The 24,122-nt window shown below is 41.1% G+C and overlaps 1 pseudogene; it reads right to left on the bottom strand.

Moving 5' to 3' along the window:
• The window catches only part of LOC143410746 (uncharacterized), a 190,505-nt pseudogene that overhangs the window by 20,907 nt on the left and 145,476 nt on the right, over positions 1-24,122 (bottom strand).

The following is a 24,122-nucleotide window of genomic DNA, read 5'->3' as shown; positions in this document are numbered from 1 at the left end:
GACGGGAGTGTCTGCAGATAAACCACTATAAGAGTGGTCAAGGAGCTTGAAAGTCAACACCTAGGTAGGAAGTAGCAAGTAAAAAGTAACTGAAGATAGCATGAAGAGAATGGATGAGTATAAGAGGGAGATTTCCAAGGACATGGGCAAGGAGAGACCTCAGAAGGCTGACTGTGTGGAGGGGAGAAGCCCTGTGTTCAAGAGATGGACCAGTGGGAGAAAGCAAGTGGAACCTTGCACTAAAGATAGGGGCATGGAAAAGAGGCAGGACAAGCCATTTCCATCCCCCTGCAAGCTGAAGAGTCACTAATAGCCAAGGTAATAATGGCTGAAGAACATGAAAAGAACTCCTACAAACCTGAGTTACAAGCCCAAACACCTGCAAACACAAGAGCCTATAGATCTAAGATTGACTGCCACTTCTACAGACAAGAAGATCCTTGAGGAAAGTTTTTTGACTACGGACTTACAGACCTAAAACACTTTTTACAAGAGTTCCATTTCCTCCTTTGTTCATGAGAGTACAGTCCCATCTCAGAGTCTTCTGGGAGCACATGCATCCCCACTGGAGAGCTCCCCAGTCTTCAAGAGTGGGACACTTCAGCAAGACCTGTTGGACAAGTCACCCCTGATAGAAAACTACTGCCCTGCTAGACACCACCCTCACAGTCTACAGGGCCTGGACACAAACAATATGAAGCTAGTGACAGTTGCCTGTAAGAAAATGAGCAATCAAGGGGCTCCCTGTTATTGCTGGAGTGAAGCTGCTTTGCTCTGGTGGGTGGGATGCATTATTATGCCAAAACAGTGGGGAGACAGACAAAGGGCATCTTGCAGGGCTCCCTTGGTATTCAAGGGAGAATAAACAAAATTTTGCTAAGGAATTGTTCCTGATTTACAACACAGTTATTAAGCCTCTTGCTTCCTCTTCTTTTCCTTATTTTCCCCTTCTCTCTGTACTTCTTATACTCTGAGGCTCTTGTGTAAACAGAGAACAAAGATATGGGAGAAACAAGAGGTTTACCAGGAACCAGTGGCTCCTGCAGCCATTCTGCCTGGAATGGCCACCACCTCCCCCTCCTCCTGCTCCTGCTCCTTCCTCCCACCCTGCTATCACTGGTCTTGCCAACACCCACTTGTCCACTTGTCCTTCAGAAGAATGGAGATTCTGCCCTCCAGGAAGTTCCCAGCACAGATCCCCGCATCCCAGCTGATACAAAGTCTTCTCTCTGTTCTCATGTGACACTCTATCAAGAGACTTTTCACCTCAAACAGACTATATCAGCTTTTGGGGCTCTCCCCAACTGTGAGCTCCTTGGGAGCAAAAGGCAAGTCTTCTGAGAAGTACTCCACAGAGCAATGTAAAATCTTTAGCCATTACTGCTATTTAACTCTATATCTCCAGTGCCTAGAGATAAAGTGACATTCAAGTAGCAATTATTATTAGTAGCAACATGTGGCCATGTAGGACTACTGTAATTATCATGGGAATCAGCATAATTGACAACATGACCACTTCAGGAGGTTGGGCCCAGACACTGGCCAAGAGCTCAAGGCAAAGAAGTCATGGTCCTCCAAAGGCAGAAGAAGATAACAGGGTGGTCACAGATCAGAACAGTGAGCTCACAAGCAACAACTTGGATTCTAGAGCCTTGGAATCAAATACTACCATCTCCTTCCTGTGCAAAACATGTGACAGTTTATAAGGCAATACCACATTCATTATGTCATTTGCTTTCTACAATCTCTGCTGTGATGTTGGTGGTACTATACCTATTTAACAAGTGAGGAAATGATTCTTACAGAGGAGAAATGGTTTCCTAAAAGTCACCCAGCTAAGGAGTGGTTGGTTAGGTTTCACAGTCAGGTATTCTGATAGTGCATTCTATGTTCTGTGAGTGTGGCCCAGAGTTAGCTATGGCCACCTGAAGACTGCAGGAGAGCACTTATCAACCCATCCAGGAAACCACAGCAAAATCCCCAAGGGTCAGGGTTTCACCAAAGTCAAGCATCAGAGTAGCTGCCATTGGGCAGTGTGCGGTCCTGAATAAGAGGAAGACCAGGAGACAAGAAAAAGGGACTGAAAGGCCCAGCCTGAAATTACCACAGATCTCAAAAGTTGGGGTAACTTTGATTAGCAATTCAGAAACCTCAAAAAGCAGAACCTGAAGAGCCAATTACAGAAGAAATGTCTCCCAGTGGCAGTTATTTCTAATTGCTCATCTGATCCTTATTATAAATCTCTAACCTAAGTATTAAGTTAAACACAAGGAAACGAAGGTTCATGGAGGGCATGTGATATGCCTGTGATCATACAGTAAATAGGGGAAAAGCAGAGAGGAAAGTCACAACTAGACAGAGTCTCAGCAGCCATGCTGGCTGTGCCTTCCACAGGGTCCAAGTTTCCTATGTCCCCCTGTTCTCTACTTGTCCTGCTGAATGTTCTAAGACTTCTTGGTTCACCCCAAATGGGTCTTTTAAGAGACAAGGTAGCAGAGGTGCCCTGGTCAGTGGTCTCAGGTGCAGAGGGTGATGCTGTGGGGTAAGGGGCAGGGGTGGCAAGAATAGCCAGAAAGACAGGGAAAGTATAGCTAGGGGCCTAGGCATCCTTCCTGTAGCATAGCCCTTGGCAGCATGGCCCTCTGGGAACATAAGGAGAAAGAGAACAGACAGGAGGACCAGGCCTCAAAAAGTACCAGGAGCCAAGACAGCCCTGGACCAGGGTTCAAATCCAGGCTGCTGCCTCAGAGCCTGTATGCTAGCAAAAAGGAGAAGCATAACCACCTGCCAGTTCTTATGAAAACAAGGCAGTATTGGAGTAAAAACAGAGAGAGCACCATGCTTCTTTTAAAGCAATCCGTATTAGACATCCACAACCTAGACTCATCAAAACAGCTTGTTATGTAACAAGTTTTATTTGTCAATAAATAAATGAAATAAATAAGGTGCAGTAAGTAAGGCAGTCAGAGGGTACCTGCTCATTTTGCTCATTTTTGTTTAGAAGTTGTTCTCTTTCATGCTATAAATAAATAAATAGGAATCCATTAACATAAGGCAAGTATTGACTACTCTATCACAGTACTGCCCAACTTTCGACTTCCAGAAGAACTACAGTCTGGGTATTTTCAGAAGCAGCTCTTTTGGAATCTGTTCCATTAACCAAACAAGGCACTGACTGCAGGCGGTAAGGCTTATCTTACTTGCTTATGAAGGCTCACAGCTGATGCCCCAGAGTCTGGTTTGGGGTTCCCCAGAGAGCCAGGATGACCTGATTCCTCCCCCAGCAAAGCCCTGAGGGGCTGGCATGGCTGTCAACGCCACAGAGGCTCAGAGCCAGCTGACTTCATGGTTGGGTAATTCCCAACTGCACAGCTCTCTTATTCAAAACTGACTCATTCTTCCATTTACTCTCAGAAAATTGTGCAGCTGAATTAAAAAGAAAGCAGCCCAGGGAACAGGGTTATAGGAGGGAAAACATGGCTTCAGACTAAATAGAAATCAAATGTGAAACTACAGCTCCACAGCTGGGGCAAAGGCCACAGGTATAACTGGGAAGGAAGTTCATGACATTAAGGCCCTAAGACCCTGGAGCCTGGTTTCATCCAGATCCTACTTACAGCCTGGCATCCACGAGAATTAGCAAACTCCCTGCATTCAGGCAAGAGCCATGTTTTATTTGACCTGCATGAAAGTATCCTCCCACTCCCAGGCAGGGTTTTCATTTTTATTTTTTTAATTAGTTGCCAATTTATTTCACAGTAGACACAGGTTTCTATTTTTTCCTCAAACCTTGCTGCTTGACCTGGCAACACTGGCTCATATTCTGATATAAAAACTCAGGGGGAGGACAGAAACTTCATATCTCCGGTAGCTACAGATCTGGTTGGCTTCTCCTGTTCTTGTTTGAGGACTGGGTTCTGCAGCATCTGAGTGTATAAATCTTAATTTACATAAAGCATTATGGAATAAATGCTCACTCTGATTTACTGCAGGCCAGAGGTTGGGGGCTTGTTGATAGCCTCTTGACATCCAGAAGCTTCTTGCACAGAGCAAAGAAATCAGAAGACCTGGTATTGAAAAATCTTTGGCCATGACCTGCATTTTATGTGGTCCCTGTGTGCCACTCAAATAGGAGGTCTCCTGCTATGCAGGAGGGAGCTTGTGCAGTTTGAAAGCCCCTTTTTAAACTGTTTATAGTGCTGAAGGATCAAATAAATAAATATAAATGTATATAATATATAAATGAAATAATATATATGTGTATATATACACACATATATATGTATGTATATATATGTATATATAAATGTATATATGTATATATATACATATATATGGATATAAATGTATATATGTATATATACATATATATGTATGTGTGTATATATACATATATATATATGAGACATTTTCATAATGTATAAAACACTGCAGTAAGTATGGGTTCCCCAAGGAAGGATTCGTTTTGGGCACAACCATGGAGCTCTTCACCCCCTGTGAACTCTACCTGGAGCAGGGCATCACGGTAGATATTTCTACCATGACATGGAATTTAAGTTGGTTAGCTTTGCTTAAGAGTACACACATGGGTCTGGCACTGTGGTACATACTTGTAATCCCAGTAGGACAGGAAGCTGAGGCAGGAGGATCACGAGTTCAAAGCCAGCCTCAGCAATAGAAAGGTGCTAAGCAATTCAGTGAGACTCTGTCTCTAACAAAATACAAAATAGGGCTGGGAATGTGGCTCACTGGTTGAGCACCCCATAGTTCAATCCCCAGTACCTGCCCCCCAAAAAGAAGAGTTGTACACATGGGATAATAAGAGAATGTTCCCTGTGAAAAGTGGTTCACCTACCAAGAAAAACACAAGGAGGCTCTCTACAAGAGCTGTGAACACAGTCATCCATCCAACATCAAGTTAGCCCTGCTGGAAATTGACTTTTAATGCCTAAGTAAATGAATGTGCTGACTGGTTAATGCTGAAAATTTCCACTAATAAACATTTCTTAAAGTTGAAGCATATTTTCCTGCCCTGAAAAATGCAAAAATGTTATCAGTCATTCAACATGTAAAGTTATCCTCAGTGACTTCATAACTTAGATTCAGAAAGACTGGAAAATGGGATAGCAAGCTTGATAGAGGAAAAAGATGAAAGAGTCCAAGGCCCTGGGCAACCAGAAGATCAGAGTGAGAGAATTCACTAATTAGGATGTGAAGAGCATAGGAGTATTACACTAATATCTGCTTGAGCCAGCTCTGTTCTGAGAAAGAGTGACTACCCTAAGTGTGCATTCCTACCCTGGCATCCATCTTTCCTCCCTGTCACTGAGTTATTAGAGAATAAGCCTTGGGCCAACTGTGGTAATGATAGTTAAAAGGGATGCTGTTATCTCAGCCTGAGAAGGAGGAAGACAATAACTGAACACAGGCATGTCAGTGTCTCTACTGTATCCAATAGAATTTTCCTGCTTCATTTACACCATCCCCATCAACACACATGTACACACACACACACACACACACACACACACACACAAATGCAATAGATCACCCCAAGAGGATTAGAATGTTCTTCCAAAAGTGAAATAAATGTCTGTCTGGGCCTCATATAAGATGATATATGTGGCCAAGTTCAAATCAAATCACATCCTGAGGAAAGAGCTGTATTTTGCATTCAAACTGCTTTGAACTTGTACACAGAGAATTATTGTAATGGCAGCATCTTCATCTTCTGGAAACCAAATCAGTTGCCTTCTATGAATATTGCCTGAAACAAGACTCTAAAAATATTTCTTTTCTTAGCATTCAAAAGGGGAAAAGGAAAAAAAAATGTCAAGAGTTTGGGTAATGACTCTCACATAGAGAACAAAGCAGTCAAGACACATTTAAATATGAAATTGTATCCTCCAGTTTCTATATTCAAATATCAGCTGTGCTAGAAAAACTCATGTGAATAGATTTATGCATTGAATTGAAGTGCAAAGGAAAAAATAAATAATTCTTATTACAGAAATCGTTGAATGAATACAGAACAACAGATATAAACAATACAGATTGGATCACTCTGCTACACAAAATAACTCAATTTTTCTTTATTAAAACAAAGACATCTTATTTTAAAACTAATCAGAAGACCTAAGGAGAAGAACATAGACCCAGTACCAGCTCAAATATTTGGAGTTTCTTCCTCCTGCCCAGTGCTTTGCTCTGCCAACTCATTTGCGTCCCCGAAACGAGTTCTTCCAGACCCCCCAAAATGTTGTACGTTCTCTCTGAACCTGCTAACCCCCACCAGTAAATCTGTGGTGAGAGGCAGCACAGGAGCTGGTACTACTGGGAAAGACTGTTAAGGAAGAAGAAGAACCTTACCACTTCTGGGAGCAGCCTAGTTGAGAGGTCATGGATGGCTTTGACCACTATACATATGGATGACAGAAGGAATATCACCCCCAAGATGACACAGGCTCTGAAAAAAACAAAACATTAAGAGTCTTAACTGGGAGAACTCCATACTGCTGAAGAGTTGGCACAGTTGACCACGATGAGCACACCATCTGAAAAGTAAATTTTGCCATAATTCACTGCACCCCCCCAGTCCCAGAATTGAAACCAAGTTACTCTGGGAGAACACAGTTCAGGATTTTATCAACAAAGGCAACCTCACAGGTAAGGGGTTCACCATCCTACATCACCTTGCAGTACTCCATGAATGCTGGCAATGGAAGGGTCGGCCATAAAAGCGTCATGGAAGCCATCTCCCTTGCCTGGCAAACTTGCTGCTTCAATCCTGCTCAGGCTAAAGGGTGAAGAGTTTAATAACAGAGTGGAGACTGGCATGGGACATCCCAAGCTCGGCCATTTAACTTGTTGCAGGTTCTTGGTCAAGGAACTGAAACTCTTTTTAGCTTGTATTTTCTCACCTTTTGGATAGGAATAATATGTCCTACCTGAAGATGAAATGAAATGATGAAGTAAACCGTTGATGATTATAGCTGAGACAAAGGCAGGCAGCTCCCGATGCCTCTTCTGGATATGACTCAATAAAATACAAACCTTTGGATTTTCCCAGCCAAAAGAAGGAGAAATGATTTGATAATTAGAAAAGACAGAGTGTCTATGGTAAGAGAGAGGAAGGAAAGAAGGACAGGAAGGAGAGGACAGAGAGGATGACAAGAAAGAGAGAAGAAAAAATAGAAGAAAGGATGAGGTCAAGCAAAATACCCAGCCCAGGAGGAGGCAGGAGCCAATGATAAGAGTAGATGATACACAACTGGGAAGGTCAGGGGGAGAGGACTATAAGAAAATCTATGGGGTTCATGACAGAATCTGGCAATCTAGATACAATAAATCTCAGGAGACAGAAAATGAAAGTAAACAAGAGGAAATGCTAATCCTAATACAAGGGTCAAAATACCAAAATGGAGAGGAAGAATACAAGGACAACTACAATTAGTTTTAGATCATTCCTATCTCAACATGGTGCTACCATCATTTGGAAGCCTCTTCCACCAGGTAGCAAATAGAACCAATTTTCAGGGCTGGGGTTGTGGCTCAGTGATAGAGCACTTGCCTAGCATGTGTGAGGCCCTGGGTTCAATTCTCAGCATCACATATAGATAAATAAATTAGAAAATCAAGGTCCATTGACAACTAAAAATATATCTTTTAAAAAAATGTTTTTTCATTATTCTTCTTGGATTCCCTCTTTTGACTAACAGCACATTCCCAAACTGTTCACCTAATTTTGAAGTGGAACATATGTACAATCCTAATAAACCCGTGGATAGATACAATCCCCCTAATTTAGAAGTGAGGAATATAAGCAGGTGAACCCACGGCATGGAATGCACTTAGGAGTCTTCTTACCCACCCTCTAGAGGTAGGTTTTATCCTTTCAAAGACACAGAATGAATCATTGCAGGCTGGAGCAAAAACACACAAAAAATGAACACATAGATAGAGGAAAAGGTAATGAATGGGCTAGGATCTTGGTGGAGACTTGAGCAAATGGATGAGTCACCATCAGTGCCATCCATTCTTGTAATGAGCCCCCACGGAAAAACATATGCTCGAGAGGGAGAAAAGAGAATGTGGGCAGTAAAAACACATGGCCATGGCTGACCAGCTCAGTTGAGATGGTGCACCTGGGGCAGGTGACCAAGTGCTCTCAGGCCCTTACTGGAGGGTCCTTTAGTAACTAGGGACTGGAACAAAGGCAGGGATTCCCCGAGTTTCAGGATCAGTTTTAAGCAAATACCAAGCACCTCCTTGGAAGATGGCCAGCTGTACTCAGTGCTTGGAATAACCATTTATACCTGAGAGCAAAGGGACTGGAAGGGGTCCCAGTACAGACAAAAAGATTGAAGTCAATTAGGCCTGCAACATAAGGTTTGTTTGTTTGTTTGCTTTTTTGGGGGGTTACTAGGAAAAGAACCCAGGGCCTTGCACGTGTAAGCTAGTGCTGTACCAATGAGCTACATCAGCAGCCTGCAAAATTTTCATTTGGTTTTCCAAGAGTGAAAAAAAAGTAGGATTTATTCAAGTGAAAAATAGAAACAGAAGTCTTGCAAGAGCAAGAGGTCAGTTTTGCAATGTGGCTTTTTTTTCCTCGATTCACAAAACTCCTGGGTGACTGGAAAAGACTCCTTTTTAGGTAAATTCAATCACAAACTAAGCACCTCCCAGCCACTGCACTCTTCCAGGGAACTTTTTTTTTCTGCCTGACTAACACCCCAGTTCGATATATCAGACTCTAGGGTAAACCTAGACCTCTGCATTTTTTATAAAAGCTTCCAGGCAATTCTAATGTGTACTGGCCTAGTTTAATTTTAATCTAATACTAATGCAAGGCCCAGACCCAAGTGAAGCCCTGTCACCAGGGAGCTCATTCTATGAGGCAAAGTCCATGACTCCCTGGAACAGAGGCAGGGAGAGAGTGGTCACTCAAGCTGGCAAGGAGGGAAAGACTGGTCTCATGGCCTTTCCAGGCCCCAGGCCCCACAGAACATGTGTTTACTGATTCGCTTTTTCTCCCTGAGAAACAAATAGGACAGCTAGACCTTCTCTAGGTAATTTGTCCACTATATCCTCTTCTCTATTCTCCTGGGGGAAAAAGGAAACAAATAGCCTTGGGTTCTTCCGGACAGGGAACAGTGATGCACAGGAAATCTACTTCTGTGAGATCACTGCAGGCATGGCTTGATCATGCACAAAAAGTGGGTTTTTATTTTATTAAATTACTTAATATATGTACATTAGTTAAAGCATATGTATATTTTAATTTCATTACATTACTCAAGTACATATGCTTAAGACAAGTTTAAATACAGCAAGAGCCTTGATACATAATTTCTTGCTTACTTATTTTTAATCAAAGCTACACTATAAATTCCTTAGGTCAAAAAAATATTTTAAAATAAAATTTTAAAATGGACATTTAAAAACACATTTTTATTTCCTAATATCTATAGTAGCATGTAGCAGGATGTCTCAAATGTATCTGTAGAGTGGATATAAACATCAATGGATTAATTAATCACTAACTGATCTGTAAATTACTCCCTGTAGATTCTAAGGGGCATCAACTGTTAGGAAGAAAGAGACTCTTAACCCTTCAGTCAAATGCACATGGAGTAGCCCACACTGTAAAGTGATTCTGAAATATAACAAAAGTCAAAAGAAAATGTGTGATCTGGTTTAATAGACTTGAGTTTCACAGAACTTTAATCATTATTTTCTTCACCGAGACACCTGTGAAAATGCCCAAAAATGTTTTAAGAACTCACTATCAATTTCTTTTAAATGTGTTACAAATTCAAAAACCACAGTAACCCCTCCTTCAACACTGCTGGAGCCTGTGTCTTAGGACCCAGCCACTCTGACAGCCCGAAGCAGCTATTAATAGCAGAGGGTGTAATGCTATTTTTATGGCTTATTAATAATATATTGTGTTTACACAGCAGCTTTCTCCTCAGGCACTCAGAGTTCTGCACATCAGCTCACAAATCCCCTGGAGGCAACTCACCAGACCTAGGTTTTTGTTTTTCTCCTATTTTATTAATGAGGAGGAAGAAAGGTATGTTTCATAAATACAAGGAGTCAAAATCGCATGTTGAGGACTAAGAGGCCTACCCAAGGTCACCCAAGGAGTTTGAAGTCTACTCAGAAATAGAACCCAAATCAACTAATGCCCTCCCAATGGCCACTCCCAGTCAATCATCCAACCACTGAAAGACTCTGGATGTTCAAATCACATGCTCAAACCAATAAAGATTTAGGTCAGGATCAAACATGGCTGCTTCTGCATCTGTGTGAGCTACTTCCAAGCTTAAGGATGGATGGCAAAGGGTGGAAAAGGATACCTACTCCCCTAGCACATGTGGCCTTCACCTGGATAGGTTGGCAAGACAATAGGACACTGAGGAGCCAGGTCACCAGAAAGCACATCAATATAGTCCCCCGATGAACCCAGACTGAAACTGATCTTAAATTCCCACTGGACCACATCAATGTTTATAGCAGCTCAATTTACAATAGCTAAACTGTGGAACCAATCTAGGTGCTCTTCAACAGATGAATGGATAAAGAAAATGTGGTACATAAACACAATGGAATATTAATCAGCCTTAAAGAAGATCGAAATTATGGCATTTGCCACTAAATGGGTGGAGCTAGAGAATATCATGCTAACGGAAATAAACCAATCCCCCCAAAATCAAAGGCCAAATGTTTTCTCTGATATGTGGATGCTATTTCACAATAAGGGGACTTGGGGCTAGGGAAGAATAGAGGTCCTTTGCATTAGATAGGGGGAGTCAAGGGACAGGATGGGTTATAGGGGTAGGAAAGATAACAGAATGAATCAGACCTTATGACGCTATGTGCATATATGATTACATAAACAGTGTAATCCTACATCATGTACAACAAGAAGAATGAGAAGTTATATTCCATTTATGTATGATGTGTCAAAATGTATTCTATTGTCATATGTAACTAATTAAAATAAATTAAAAAAATTCCCAAGGGACCAGCAGTTATCACAGTGTGAGCCACAGATCAGTAGCATCCACACCACCTAGGAACTTGATAGAGAAACAAATTCTGAGTAAATCCTCCCCAGCCCTACTGAAGCAGAAGCTCTAGGATAGGGCCTTCCAGTTGATTCTAATGTGTGTTCAAATTTAAGGAACAGTATTAAGACACAATGTCCAAAAGAAACCTAGTGAAATCCAAAGAGATGGCCAAAGCCATTACAAAGAAATGATTAAAGGGGGTTAAACTCACCTTTTATTATCCAGCTAAAAACTACGAATTGCTAACTGTGCATAACATTGGAAATCTATGAATAATCTAGAATCATTACTTTTTGCCTTTGAAATTATAAGGGCAAAAACCTACTGACAGGTATTCACATCCAAACTGAGGTCAGACTGAAAGTTCGGTCCCGTGTCAATTGCAGGTTTGAAGGTCTATAGCTCCTACTCATGAGGCCTAAGTCCTGGCATGCCAATTCTAAGTAACTTCCCCTCAGATCAAAAGAGCCACGCACCAGAAGCTTCTCCCATCACTCTAATTTACAACAAGCCTAAAACACAGTGTAGCCCTGGCAATTAACCAATTCAGGTCACAGTTTAAAGCACAATTATTTTGGTGATCATGTTTTATTATAGTCTCCAAAGCACTTGTAATCTGCGGCATTGTTCAAATGTCAAACAAATAATGAAAAATAAAAGACAGTGATATGAGCATGCTTAGCACTTAGGACTCCACCGTTGCGAATGTTCATTTATTCATAGCTCTTTCTCTCCATGAGTTCTGCCATTTCAAATAAAGCCACAAACCAAAATTGGTTTGGAGGCAGTATAAAAGGAAGGAGAAAGTCAGTAATGAATGGTGGTAAGACAGTCCCCCATTCTCTATGATAGCTATGCCCAACAAGCACCATTTTGCTTGAGATTCTGCCCCTCCCCTCACTCCATCATTATCACCTCCTGCCTCCTCTCTTCTTCAGCAGCTCCCTCTCTTCTTCTAATATTTTTATACTATCTTCATCTCTTTTCTTGACTCTCCTGGGCTCCAGGTCTCATTTCCTTTCTCTGTTCATGTTCCCATCTCCCCCTCTTCAACTTCATCCACCGGCTGTTTTGTGAATGGGTTGCAGCTAGGGTGAGGTTGAACTGGATTGGGTATGGTCCCTCAGAACAGAGCTCTCCAGGCAAGAGGTCCATCCCCCTGTTCATAGTTAGACCATCCGTATCTTCAGCATGCAACAACTAAAGATCTCTCCTTTCTAAACAAGTGTCCATTTGCTTTTATCTATAATAATTCACAAGCTGAACTGAACAAATAGAAATCCCATTCCCCACCCTCCACACCTCCAGGGATAGAAACTAGGGCCTCTAACATACTAGGTCTTTTCCTTAAGAAGTAGGGAGAGGAAGCTTTTAAATCACACAGAAATCTTTCCAGAGGAGCTCTGAGTTGACTTTGAATGAAGTCAAAAGTCAATCCAAAGGAGCTGACTTAGTAAAGAGGGATAAAAAGCAGATTCAAAGGCATATCAGATTCCTTAGTTCAGCACATTTATACTGTCTAATTACTTTGTGCCAAGCACCATTCTAGTGAGCAGGCCATGAAGATATCTGGTGGAAGAACCCTCCAGGCAGAGAGAAGAGCAAGACTCTGAGGCAGAAGGTCTGCCTGACATGAGGGAGATACATCAAGGCAACCACAAAGGGAATGAGAAAGAGGGAAAATGATGGAGGTGAATTCAAACAGTGAGGATCCTATAAGGTCTTGGAGCCGTTACAAGGATGAAGGCATTTACAATGATGGAAAGCCACAGGGGACTAGAACTTGGAAATGACTCTGTGTGGCATATTTTAACCAGATCACTGATGCTTGGCAACAGCAGAAATGAAGAGAAGAAACTGTTAAAGTATTCAGGTCAGCTGAGAGCATGACAAAGGATGTCTTAGGTCAGTATAATCACACTGAAGGAGTGAGGTTTTTGGTGATGGTCTGATTCTGAGTCTTGGTTTGTTCAGGGATATATTCCATTTTATTAATGCATGATATTCAACAAAAAAAGAGTCCAGATGATGTAAGCCTTGGGACCTAAGAAAAGGGAAAGATGGAGCTGCCATTTCCTGAGGTAGGAAGAATGTGGGAAAAGCATGTATTGAAGGGGAAAGATCAGGAGTTCAGTTTTGGACATGCTAGGTTTGAGATGTCTGTTAGACATCTGTTATGGTTTAGATGGGAGATGTTTCTCAAAAACTCATGTGTGAGACAAGGCAAGGAAGTTTAGAAGTGAAATGATTGGGTTTTGAGGGGCCTTCACCTAATCAGTGAATTAATTCCCTGATAGGGATTAACTGAGTGATAACTGAAGGCAGGTCAGGTGTGGCTGAAGGAGGTAGGTCACTGAGGGAGTGCCTTAGGGGTTTATATTTTGTCCCTGGAGAATGGAGTCTCTGTCTCTCTCTGCTTCCTGGTGCCAGGCTGTTTTCCTCCACACTTTTCCACCATTATATTCTGCCCCACCTCAGGCCCAGAGGAAAGAAGCCAGCCCTCTATGCACTAAGACCTCTGAAACTATAAGCCCCCAAATAAACTTCTTCTCTTCTAATTGTTCTTGTCAGGTATTTTTGGTCACAAGCAACGAAAAAGCTGATAAAATAACATCCAAGTGGAAGTGTTGAAAAGACAATTGGAGATGGGCACTTAGATTCAGAGATAAGTTTAAGTGGAGGACATAAATTGGGAGTCATCAGCACAAAGACTGCATTTAAGTCTCAGAAGTGGGTAAGATCATTACCCACTGCTAAGAAACCACAAATTCCCTAGTAAAGCTGGAGGACAGGTTTCATGAAGAGTCCCTGCTGGAAAGCTGAGTAGAAAGGTGGGAGTGGGCCATCCCTGAGAAGCCTCATGTGCTTAGCTGAGCTGCTTTAGCTTTCTTACAAAAACCAGAGCTCCAGACAACTTTGAAAATGATGATGATTAGATTAGTATTTTTTAAAGCTAACTCAGGCAAAAATATATTTTGTGAACAACTGCAGGGCCTGACATGCCCTGCTTCCTCCTCTCCATTCTTCTTTCAGGCTCTACTCCCAAGGGTAGGATTGACAGCCACCTCATCCGACCTTGAACCAAGGCACCTGACCCAAACTGAGGTGATCAGTCCCATTCCATGGTCTTTGAGACCAAGATGAATGATAGTAAGGACTGAAAACCAAGATGATTCATCTCATAACAAGGATGAGAGAAGTCCGAGTTTGGCCAAGCTTTCCAACCCAAGTGCTTAACCAATATTCCTTGGGGAAGGTGGGCTTACCACGTGGTGGCTGATTCCCTCTTGAGCTAGTTAGGAAATCCCCCCAAATTAGGCAGAAGTTGCAAGGTCTTGGAAATCATAAAGCATCCTACCAGAATATTCTGCTGTCTGGGAGTCATAGGCTTACTGAGATCAAAGTGGGGGAGGAATGAGATATCACTTTTGATGAGTGAGTGACAGGGTAAACATGTAGAAGAGCATATGAGAGGGAGGGATGATATTGCTGTGGTCATCCTCAGAAAACACCATCTGCCACAGCAATGAAGAGGCCCCAGTCTGCATCAGCCATGCGCTAGTTTGGCAAACATTTGTTTCCAGGTACTCTTTCCTACAAGGGTCAAAGCAGCTTAGACACAGCCTGGTGCTGAGGCTTCCGTGTTGCAGTAGACAAGGGGATGGACAGATGTCAGGAGGAAACAAAGAGGCCATTTCCCAATAGGCCACGGAATAAAGACATACAAGAACTGAAGCCCGCTTGTGATTTCTGGGACTGCCATGCTAGGTGGAGGAACCAGCACCAGCTGTATGGGAAACAATGAGCTCAGCACTTTACACAGGACTTCTTGGCATGACTTGGTTAATTTAGTCTATTATTTCTTTTTATCTCTACAAAAATATTCTAGCATTACCTTAGTAAACTATTCTCCAGTGTTTCAACCTAGTTGATTCCAGCATTTTAAGTAATTGGCTTAAATTGTTCATTTGCTTTGATCCACTTCTGGGAATCTATCCCTAAAGGAAAAGCTTCTTTTGCAGAAGAATGTTCACAGCAGCATTATTTATACTTAAAGATGGGAATTATCAATGTGCCACAAAAAGAGTGTTTAAGTTACTGTGATATATCAATTCAGTTGACAATTGGGTAACATTTAAATTGTTTTCAATAGATCACAAAAAAAAAAAACTGCCTAAAAATAAAAATAAAAAGTGAAAAAACAGGATTAAAATGATATCTACAGATTATAAATATGTACAAATAAATGTAAATCTGAGAGGAAATTGGAGGAAGGAAATAAACTTTAAAGTAAGAATGGTGAAAAGATAAACTTTTTCCCTTCTATTTTTCTGAATGCTGAATTTTTTTTTCTTCCTCACCTTCACCCCAGTACTGGAGATTGAACCCAGCTCTATCACTGAACTACTTCCCCAGTCCTTTTTACATTTTTTTAAAAATCATTTTAAGTTGCCAAGGCTGTCCCCGAATCTGCAATCCTCTTGCCTCAATCTCCTGAGGGGTTGGAAATACAGCCATGTGCTATCACATGTGGCCTAAATGCTGTATTTTTTGATAAAAGTTTCTAGAATGCCTTCTTTAGCTACATCTCTTTTTAACATTTCCATTTATTTATGTTCTCACATGACAGAAAAATGGTGGTCTTTATTAAGTCTCAAACCTGAAGATGTAAAATAATCAGGTTCTGTGAGCACCTATGAAATTGAGCGAGGGGCTCAAGTGTGTACGGTGTGGTTTTGTGGATTGTCATACTGTTTCTGGGTAATATGCAGTTGTTCCCCAGTATCTACAGTGAGTTGCAGCAGCCCATCATCTGTGCATGCTCAAGTCCTTTAAGTAAAATAGTATAGGTTTGCATGGAATCTATGTACATCTTACTGTATACTTTATATTATCTCTAGATTATTTATAATAGCTAATATGATGTAAATGCTATGTAAACAGTTGTTTACTGTATTGTTTAGGAAATAATGACAAGAAAAACATCTGTACATGTTCAGTACACTTTCTTTACCAAATATTTTCAATTCATAGGTTAGTAGATATAGAACTTGTGGGTAGGAAGGCCAAGTGCAGCAAGCATTCACCCAATCTCAATTGTTCATGTCTCCATTCCCAAGACCAGGTTTCCTGGCTGGGGCTGTAGCTTAGTGGTAGAGCACTCACCTTGCATGCATAAGACCCTGGGTTTGATCCCCAGCACCACATAAAAATAAACAAATAAAGATATTGTGTCCATCTATAATTAAAAAAAAATATTTTTTAAAAAAGACCTAGTTACCTTATAATGAAAATAGGAATGATTAAAAAAACAAAAACAAAAACAACAACAACAGTGTTTTCCCTCTCAGGATTGGTGTGAATATGCCAGTAAATGATATCGAGCAAATACCAAAGGTAATATTCAAATTTAATCCTTCTTTCATCACTGGGACTTCTGATAAACCCACCACAGACAGCCCTTTTTGAGGCCAAGTCTTATAGGGGAAAAATTCCTTGAGGCCAACACCCTGTGATCTGTGAGTAAGAATTTGTGGCTTATGGAGAACTTTCATGGCATTCTCCTGTGATTTTCATCTATGCTGCCAAGTGGAGGATGCTCTTTCTTCCTAATCTGACAAGTTATGAGGGCTGCAAGAGGGGTAATAGGAACAGAGAACTGGGGAAGGTCTCAAAAAAATTCATGACCTGTCCAGGTTATAAACCTAACCAATAACTTGAATCCAAATCTGAAGCTTGCAACATAGGCAAACTGTGTCTTGGAGACTGTAATGGTTAATTTGAATTGTCAATCTGATTGGATTGAGATGCCAAGGATTAAGAGGCTGGTGGGTGTGTCAGTGAGGGTGTGTCTAGGACATGTGGGATAGCCAACTGAAATGAGACCTTCCCTAAGCATGGGCAGCAGCATATAATAGGATGATGCCTTAGATGGAATAAAGTTGAAAGAACAAGGAAGCAACAGCAGATGCATGCTCCATTCCTCTTGAATGGGCTCTTCATTGCTGCTGTGATTGTCTGAAGATATTGGACTTGCACTTCTCTACTCTTCCAAAGTGGATTCTCTAGAAGCTTTTGGCCTCAGACTAGAATAGCACTGTTGATCTCTCTTGTTCTGGAACTTCAGCCTCTTGGACTGTGCAGCTACTGGTTCTTCCACCTCTCCAGCTTGCAGACAGCCATTGTAGACTATTCATCTTCTGGTCAGAGAAGTCAACCTAATAAGTCCCCATTTTATAATTATACTTCCTGTGGATTCTGTTCCTTTAGAGAACCCTGACTAATATAGAAACATTGGTGTTTTGTCTATCCAAACAAACACAAACAACTTTTGAATACAGTTTTATGCACAAATTTTCAAACCCAAACAGAAATGCTTCTGGAGTCGCTAAGCTGGGGTAGGACTTAGGAGTCCAAGGATCTAGATCTATACTTGTCATCAACTTAGAGAAACATAGGAAAACATCTCCAGACCCTGGTTTTCTCAGGTTGAAATTAACAAATTTCACTTAAACACCAAGGTTTTGAGACTTTAAAATTCCAGTGCAGATGTATCAATGGGAATTCCTGCTCATTAAAGATTTTTTTTTTAAATTTTAAATCAACAGGCTTGAGGGACAGATTTATTTACATAACCAAAATCTAAAAACTTAACAGTAGGTATTAGTTACCCATTGGCAAGTTAGGGTAGAAAATATGAGTCTCCCAATGAGGGATCTGAAAAGTCTAGGTTTCTTTTCATATATCACTACAAGTTTGTCAGATGGGAAAAAAGTGCACTATGCTTTTGGCTGGATCTTACTCATTTATGAAACATCTCTGTGACCTACAAGCTCTACTATTTTGAAGGGCTGACATTTTCTAGCATAAGAGAAGAAAAAAATAGATAACACGGAAAGGGAGCATTTTAGAAGAAAATGTTATTCATCCATTGAGTTGGGAAACTAGTTTTCTAAACAGAACAATGATTTAAAATTATTTGAAAAATTATCAATACCTTGGAGCCCCAAAAGGTTGCAATTTGGGAAAAGCACATAAATGATTAAACCTAGAACTTTCACCTGGAGGGGGCAAGTTCCGGTAAATTCTGTAACTTAAAGAAGTTTCATTGAAATCTATCACTGAATTCACAAAATACTAAAAGATGAAAATCTTCTGGTAAAGAGGCTATTAAGAATATCACTGATCATATCATCTGGAAAGGCAAATGCTGGGGTTTACTATCATATTGCCACTAGCATACTTCCCATCTCAGGAATGGAAAAAATTAAGGAATCTAACTGTAACTTGCTATAGTGTTGAATTAATACAGAGATATTATAGAATAAAGACATGTAGGGAAAAATGTTTTAAAGCACTTGGAATCACCTAAAATACTGCAGGGGCAATAAGGTGTAGATGGTGCTTTTGGTGCCACATCTTCTGCCAGCTCAGATTTCCTTCCAAGTCTTAGAAGACACATCCCTGTGTTCTTTAACACAGTTCCATCTCAGCACTCACTGCAGTGGCCTGTATATACTTCTCAGAGACAGAATCCAGCCCCTCTGCCTACAGAAAAGATCATGATAATGCCTCACACCTTAATTGGCTTTTCATCCATCCCTGTCTAACTTTCCCCACTCCCCGATTGGGTTTTCTGTGAATCCTTCCTGGAATCAGCATCAACTAATCAGCTACTTGCAACCAGGTCTTTGCTTCAGGCCCCAATCCCAGGCAGAAAAATTTCCAGAAGTATTTTTAAAAGGAACAGTTATAGTGCACTGTCAAAATAAAGAGAAAGCAAGACCATATGGAGATTAAATGTACAAACACCTCTGTGAACAAACCAAAGTAGATCCAGGACAGCACCTTCAACATTCTCTTGGTTTTGCAAGTTAAATCTATCCAGGATCCCCAAATTAGGACATTCTTCCAGACTCAAAAATCAAAACAAATGCAACAGTCCCTGGCACAATTGTTATAATAGCCTATGATTTCATATTGCCATTTAAGATACTCACAGATCCAAAAGCAAGAACATGACTAAACTAGACCAAATGAATCATGTGAGATAACCAAAGTTAGATTTTTTTCTCTTTCAATTAATACATATTTTTCTGAAATCCATTGATATTCCCCTCCTTTGGAGGTAGTCTATAAACTCTTCTATATTATAGAAGGAGTCACTTCCAAGGTTTGTGTCTGCCTCAAATGAGTGCAGTTAACAAAGGTCACATCTAGATGTGATCTAGGAGGCAGGGACAACTTTGGAGCAGAAAAAGACATGAGCTTCTCTTGGAGCCAGATGGACTCAGAAAGGTTGTCATTAGTCCTTCTGAGGTCTGGCACTATCCAGAATGGAGCAGAGGGCCTGAGTTTTCTGTAATCTGTATCAACGCAATCAGAAAGACAGAAAAGGAGAAAGATGAGTGAGCTTTGAAACACAGAGATGTCCTCTAGAGGACATCTAGAGGGTGGATGTGAAGGAAGAGGGAAGAGTGGACAACCATGTATCAAAGGAGGAACAAAGATGGTTCAGATCTCCAGGCCTACCCTCAAGGTATTCATCCAGAAACCAAGCACTTGTGCCAATATAAAGGAAAAGGGGTATGGGGAAAAGAGACCCTTGTTATCAGTCACCTAACTCAACATACTACCTACCACCTTAGAGAAGCAAGGAAGGGAGGGACTATTTGACAACAAACTTGTCATTTTATATTTGATACACCCACACAGAATCAATGTCCTAAAAAGGACTCATTTGTCAATTCATTAATTACAGATGAGGATTGCTCTATAAGGAATCATCATGCACAATAAATTCTATGAAATACATCACAATGCCCTAATTTTTGCAGCAACAGTGGAAGCCCTGGGTGACTGTTCTTTCTTGCTGGGAAAAGAGGCAGAAACTAACTACTCAAAGGACAGGCTCTGGAACCAGAGTCTGGCTACATCCCAACAGCAGCACTCATCAGTGACCTCAGGAAAGCTATTAAGCTATTTAATCCCTCTCTGCCATAGTTTTGTTCTGTTTAATGAGTATAGTGGTACAATGTTGTTAGTTGATGTACAGAGGTTATTGGCAAAGTGACTGGCACAGAGTTTTTTTTTTCTTTTTTTAGTGACCTATTTGGATGACACACAAATAAAACTGACCCAAACACATGAACATCCTTTATTTTCTTGGACTACAATCCTGTCTTCCTACAATATGACTTAACTCACCCACAGAAATCTAAAATGCCTTCTTAAAACTTCCTTCCCAATTACTAACCCTGTAACTCCACACAGGCAGATACCAACTCACCTTTAGAAGGAAATTGCAAGGGGCAAGTTCACCCAGAGTCACTGGCAAAAGGACCATGACAAGGATAGTCCCTTGATTCCCAAAGTGGTTGCACTTCAGAATCATCTCTGGGGGTCTTTAAAATTTTCACATTAGGAGGCTTCCCTTTGATAGCTTCAAGACTGAAAGATGGCCTGGGAAAATGTTGTTTGCTACTTCTGCTTTGCTTTTACATTTACAAAGTTCCTCCTGGTATTTTTCTCATGAAGCAAGAGACTTGGGAACTTTTTTTTAAAGAGAGAGGGAGAGAGAGAGAGAGAGAGAGAGAGAGAGAGAGAGAGAGAGAGAGAGAATTTTTTAATATTTATTTTTTAGTTATCGGCAGACACAACATCTTTGTTTGTACGTGGTGCTGAGAATTGAACCCCGGCCGCACGCATGCCAGGCGAGCACACTACCACTTGAGCCACATCCCCAGACCCGGGAACTTTGTTTTAAAGCACAGGAATGGCTAAAATCAATGGTTCTCAACCAGATGTGATTTCGCTCATAGAATAAGGGGACATTTGACAATATCTGAAGACATTTTCAACTATCACAATTTGGGGAGGGAACTAAGAGTATCTAATGGGTATAGGCCAGTGATGTTGGTAAACATGCAACACTGCACAGGACAGCCTCCATGACAAAGGATTATCTGGTCCACAGTGTTAACCATGCCAATGTTGAGAAATTCTGCTCTAAGTCATTAGAGGGCATGGCTTTCTCTAGGTTGGTGCCAGAGAATGGCTTTTAGCTTCCCAAGGTCATCAACTGGGATCATCCCATTAATCCCAGGGACTCGAATTGGGTAACATATGGACTGGTGACTGGGGAACAGCTTTGAAGGAACCATGATAAATTCATAGAAAGACCAACACAATCTCTGTGCACACAAGATGAACATAAACTTAATTTTAAAAGGATATACCAATAATTCTCACATCAGAGACAGGTCAGAGGCAGAGCTTCTTCTCTGGACCAATAAATACCATGCCCACTTGCTGAACCCCTACTAAGTGATAAGCAGGGGATCCATTTAGGTGTTCAGCGGGTGGTAGAGAAGATACCTTGCCTACATTATTCCATTTATTCATCACAACTGTCTGATAGGGCAGATATTTTGGCAGTTAAGGAAGCATGAGTTGGAAGGAAATAAGAAACATGCCTAAGGCGGCCACTCTGGGCTACAGAGCTCATCTGCCCCTGCAGCTGGAGGACCATCCTCTGGGCACTTACCGTCCTGCTTCCCATCTAATCTTGGCATTTATTTCTCTGAAGTATGGCCTGAGACATCCTCAGCATTATAGGAGAAAGAAATAGGAAAGTCATTTATTATTCTCACAATAATTTTCTACTGGTTTATCCACTAATCATTCTCATTTACCCTACTGTTATACCCTGTTTACTCCACTGGCCCTGCCCCAGATCTGTAGAAAACTAGGAGGAAGCAGATTCAGATACCAGGGTCTTTATCAACTTCACTGGCAATTCCTGAGCACCCATAAGGCTGAGAACCAACCAGGCAGCCCACTGTGACAGCTTTTGTTTGGGCATACTAATGCCAGGGTGACTGCTGGGGACTGATTCCTTCAGAGAGGAGAGACTGGCTCTGAGACATAAAGACCACCATTTGATTATCCTTAAAACAAAACATGCTATCTCCATCCATCAAAGATAAGGAAAACATTTAAATCTGTTTCCCTTTATTGAGGGGAAGCCAGCTCCTAAGCAGCTCCTAAAAGGTGAAGCAAGCAGTTTAGTTGCCCAAAATAAACTAGTTTAACAGAGGTTCCTGCATTCTGGGACCTGTTATGTGCATAGACTGGATGATTCCTCTCATCTCCCAAAATCCCCACACCAAAAACTATGAGGGCATATTTGTAGGGAATCCACTGTGCTGGTATCGGAGCCACAGACATGATGGTAACTTTTTACCAACCACAGCCTTTATTTTGCCAACAAGACAAACAGCCTTATAAGGACAGGTTGCCAGCCACATGGGGAAAATAATTATGGGAGCAAGAAAGAGGAAAGTCATTTATTATTCTCATTATAATTATTCTACTGCCTTATCTATCAATCATTCCAATTTTCCCTACTTTTGCAAGTACCCATTTTGTTCTAATTTGTCTGCCCAATGATTTTGAATTAAAGTACTCTACCATTTGCTTTTTCAAAACAAGGTAGGGGGAGACAGGATGCCATGCATGCTGAAAGAAAAATGCCATGTGGTTTGGAGCAGCCCTTGGGATGCCCATTCCCTTCCTAATTACCAGCCCACTGGCTTTCTGACAGATGGAAAGAAGGACCCGCCCCTTACAGAACTCACATAATGAGGCGCTGCATAATCACAACTTCACATTCAATCTGCCCCATTAATGCCAGAGGTAGTTCAACCAAGTGAGAGAATTAGGGTCTTATGGATAAGACTGATGTGTGTGTACACAGTAATTTTATTAACCATTAACATGCTTTGTGGAACAAGGCCTTCCAGTTCAAAAGCGTGAAAGAGATATGCAATTTACAACCGCCACTGATTTAATAGCTTGTCAGCGGGTGAGTAGGTGGGGGTTGGAGTGTGTGTGCTACCATTGAACTGCAACTGACACTACAGAATAAAAACATCACCAGCCAGTCAATTAAGGAAATTATTCATGGGCTTGTTAAAAGGTCACATGCCAAAAACTTCACGTAACAGAAAAGAGGTGAGATATGGTGCTCAATTATTTTTCTTTTTAATCCAAAGGTGTCTAGAAATGGAGAAAGCCATTTCCAAATCTGATTTTGTATCTCTCTCTCTCTCTCTCTCTCTCTCTCTCTCTCTCTCACACACACACACACACACACACACACACACACATATATATATATATATATAAATGTGTATAAATACATGTAAATATAACCATATTATTTATTTACATATAAAGCTATTATTGATGGCTTTCAATATCCATCATTGAAAATACCTAGAAAGGCACTCTCTTTTCATTTTCTCAGGCCTCCACTACTTCGTCAACATCTTGATCCTTTCTCTGATTTAGACAAAGGAGCTGCTATTTAATTCATGTTGGTATGAATGACTCTAGTCATCTGCAGGCCTCTTTCAAGCATTTAGGACCAGTCTAGAGGTGGATAAATGATTTTTCTCTTGATCAAAGGAAGAAAGTTTCCATTAGACAGAGGATTGTGAAGAAGGTGGAAAGGTCCTAAAATCCAGCCTCAGAAGGTGACAATACTCCAATGGTCCCTGCCCCCGCCCACAGGATATATTTGGCACTGTCTATAAACATTCTTTGCTGGGTGGGTGAGGTGTTGGTAGCATCTAATGGGTAGAGGCCAGGGATGCTATTGAATACTCCACAGTGCACAAGAGAGACCCAACAAAGAATTATCCAGCCCCAAATTCCCACAGAGCTGAGGTTGAGAGCCCTGTTCTACTCCAGTGTTTCAAAGGCTTGCCACCCAAAGTATGGTTCTTGGACCAGCTGTGATATAACCTGAAATCTCATTAGAATCTCAGGATCTTCCCCAAACCTCCAGAACCAGAAATCACATTCTAACAACCTAGAGTGACTTGTAAGTACGTTGAATTTTGAGCTGCACACTCTTCGAACAATGGTTCTCCAAGTGGCTATACACTGGAATCAGCCTAGGTGCCCATCAATGGAAGAATGGATAAAGAAAATGCAGAATATGTAAAAAAAAATAGAGTTTTACACAGTAATGAAGAACAA

This window comes from Callospermophilus lateralis, chromosome 11 (genome assembly GCF_048772815.1).
Source record: "Callospermophilus lateralis isolate mCalLat2 chromosome 11, mCalLat2.hap1, whole genome shotgun sequence".
In the NCBI taxonomy this organism is placed as follows: domain Eukaryota; kingdom Metazoa; phylum Chordata; class Mammalia; order Rodentia; family Sciuridae; genus Callospermophilus; species Callospermophilus lateralis.
The sequence above is the reverse complement of the archived record's forward strand: the minus strand, read 5'-3'. Positions and strand labels throughout refer to the sequence as shown.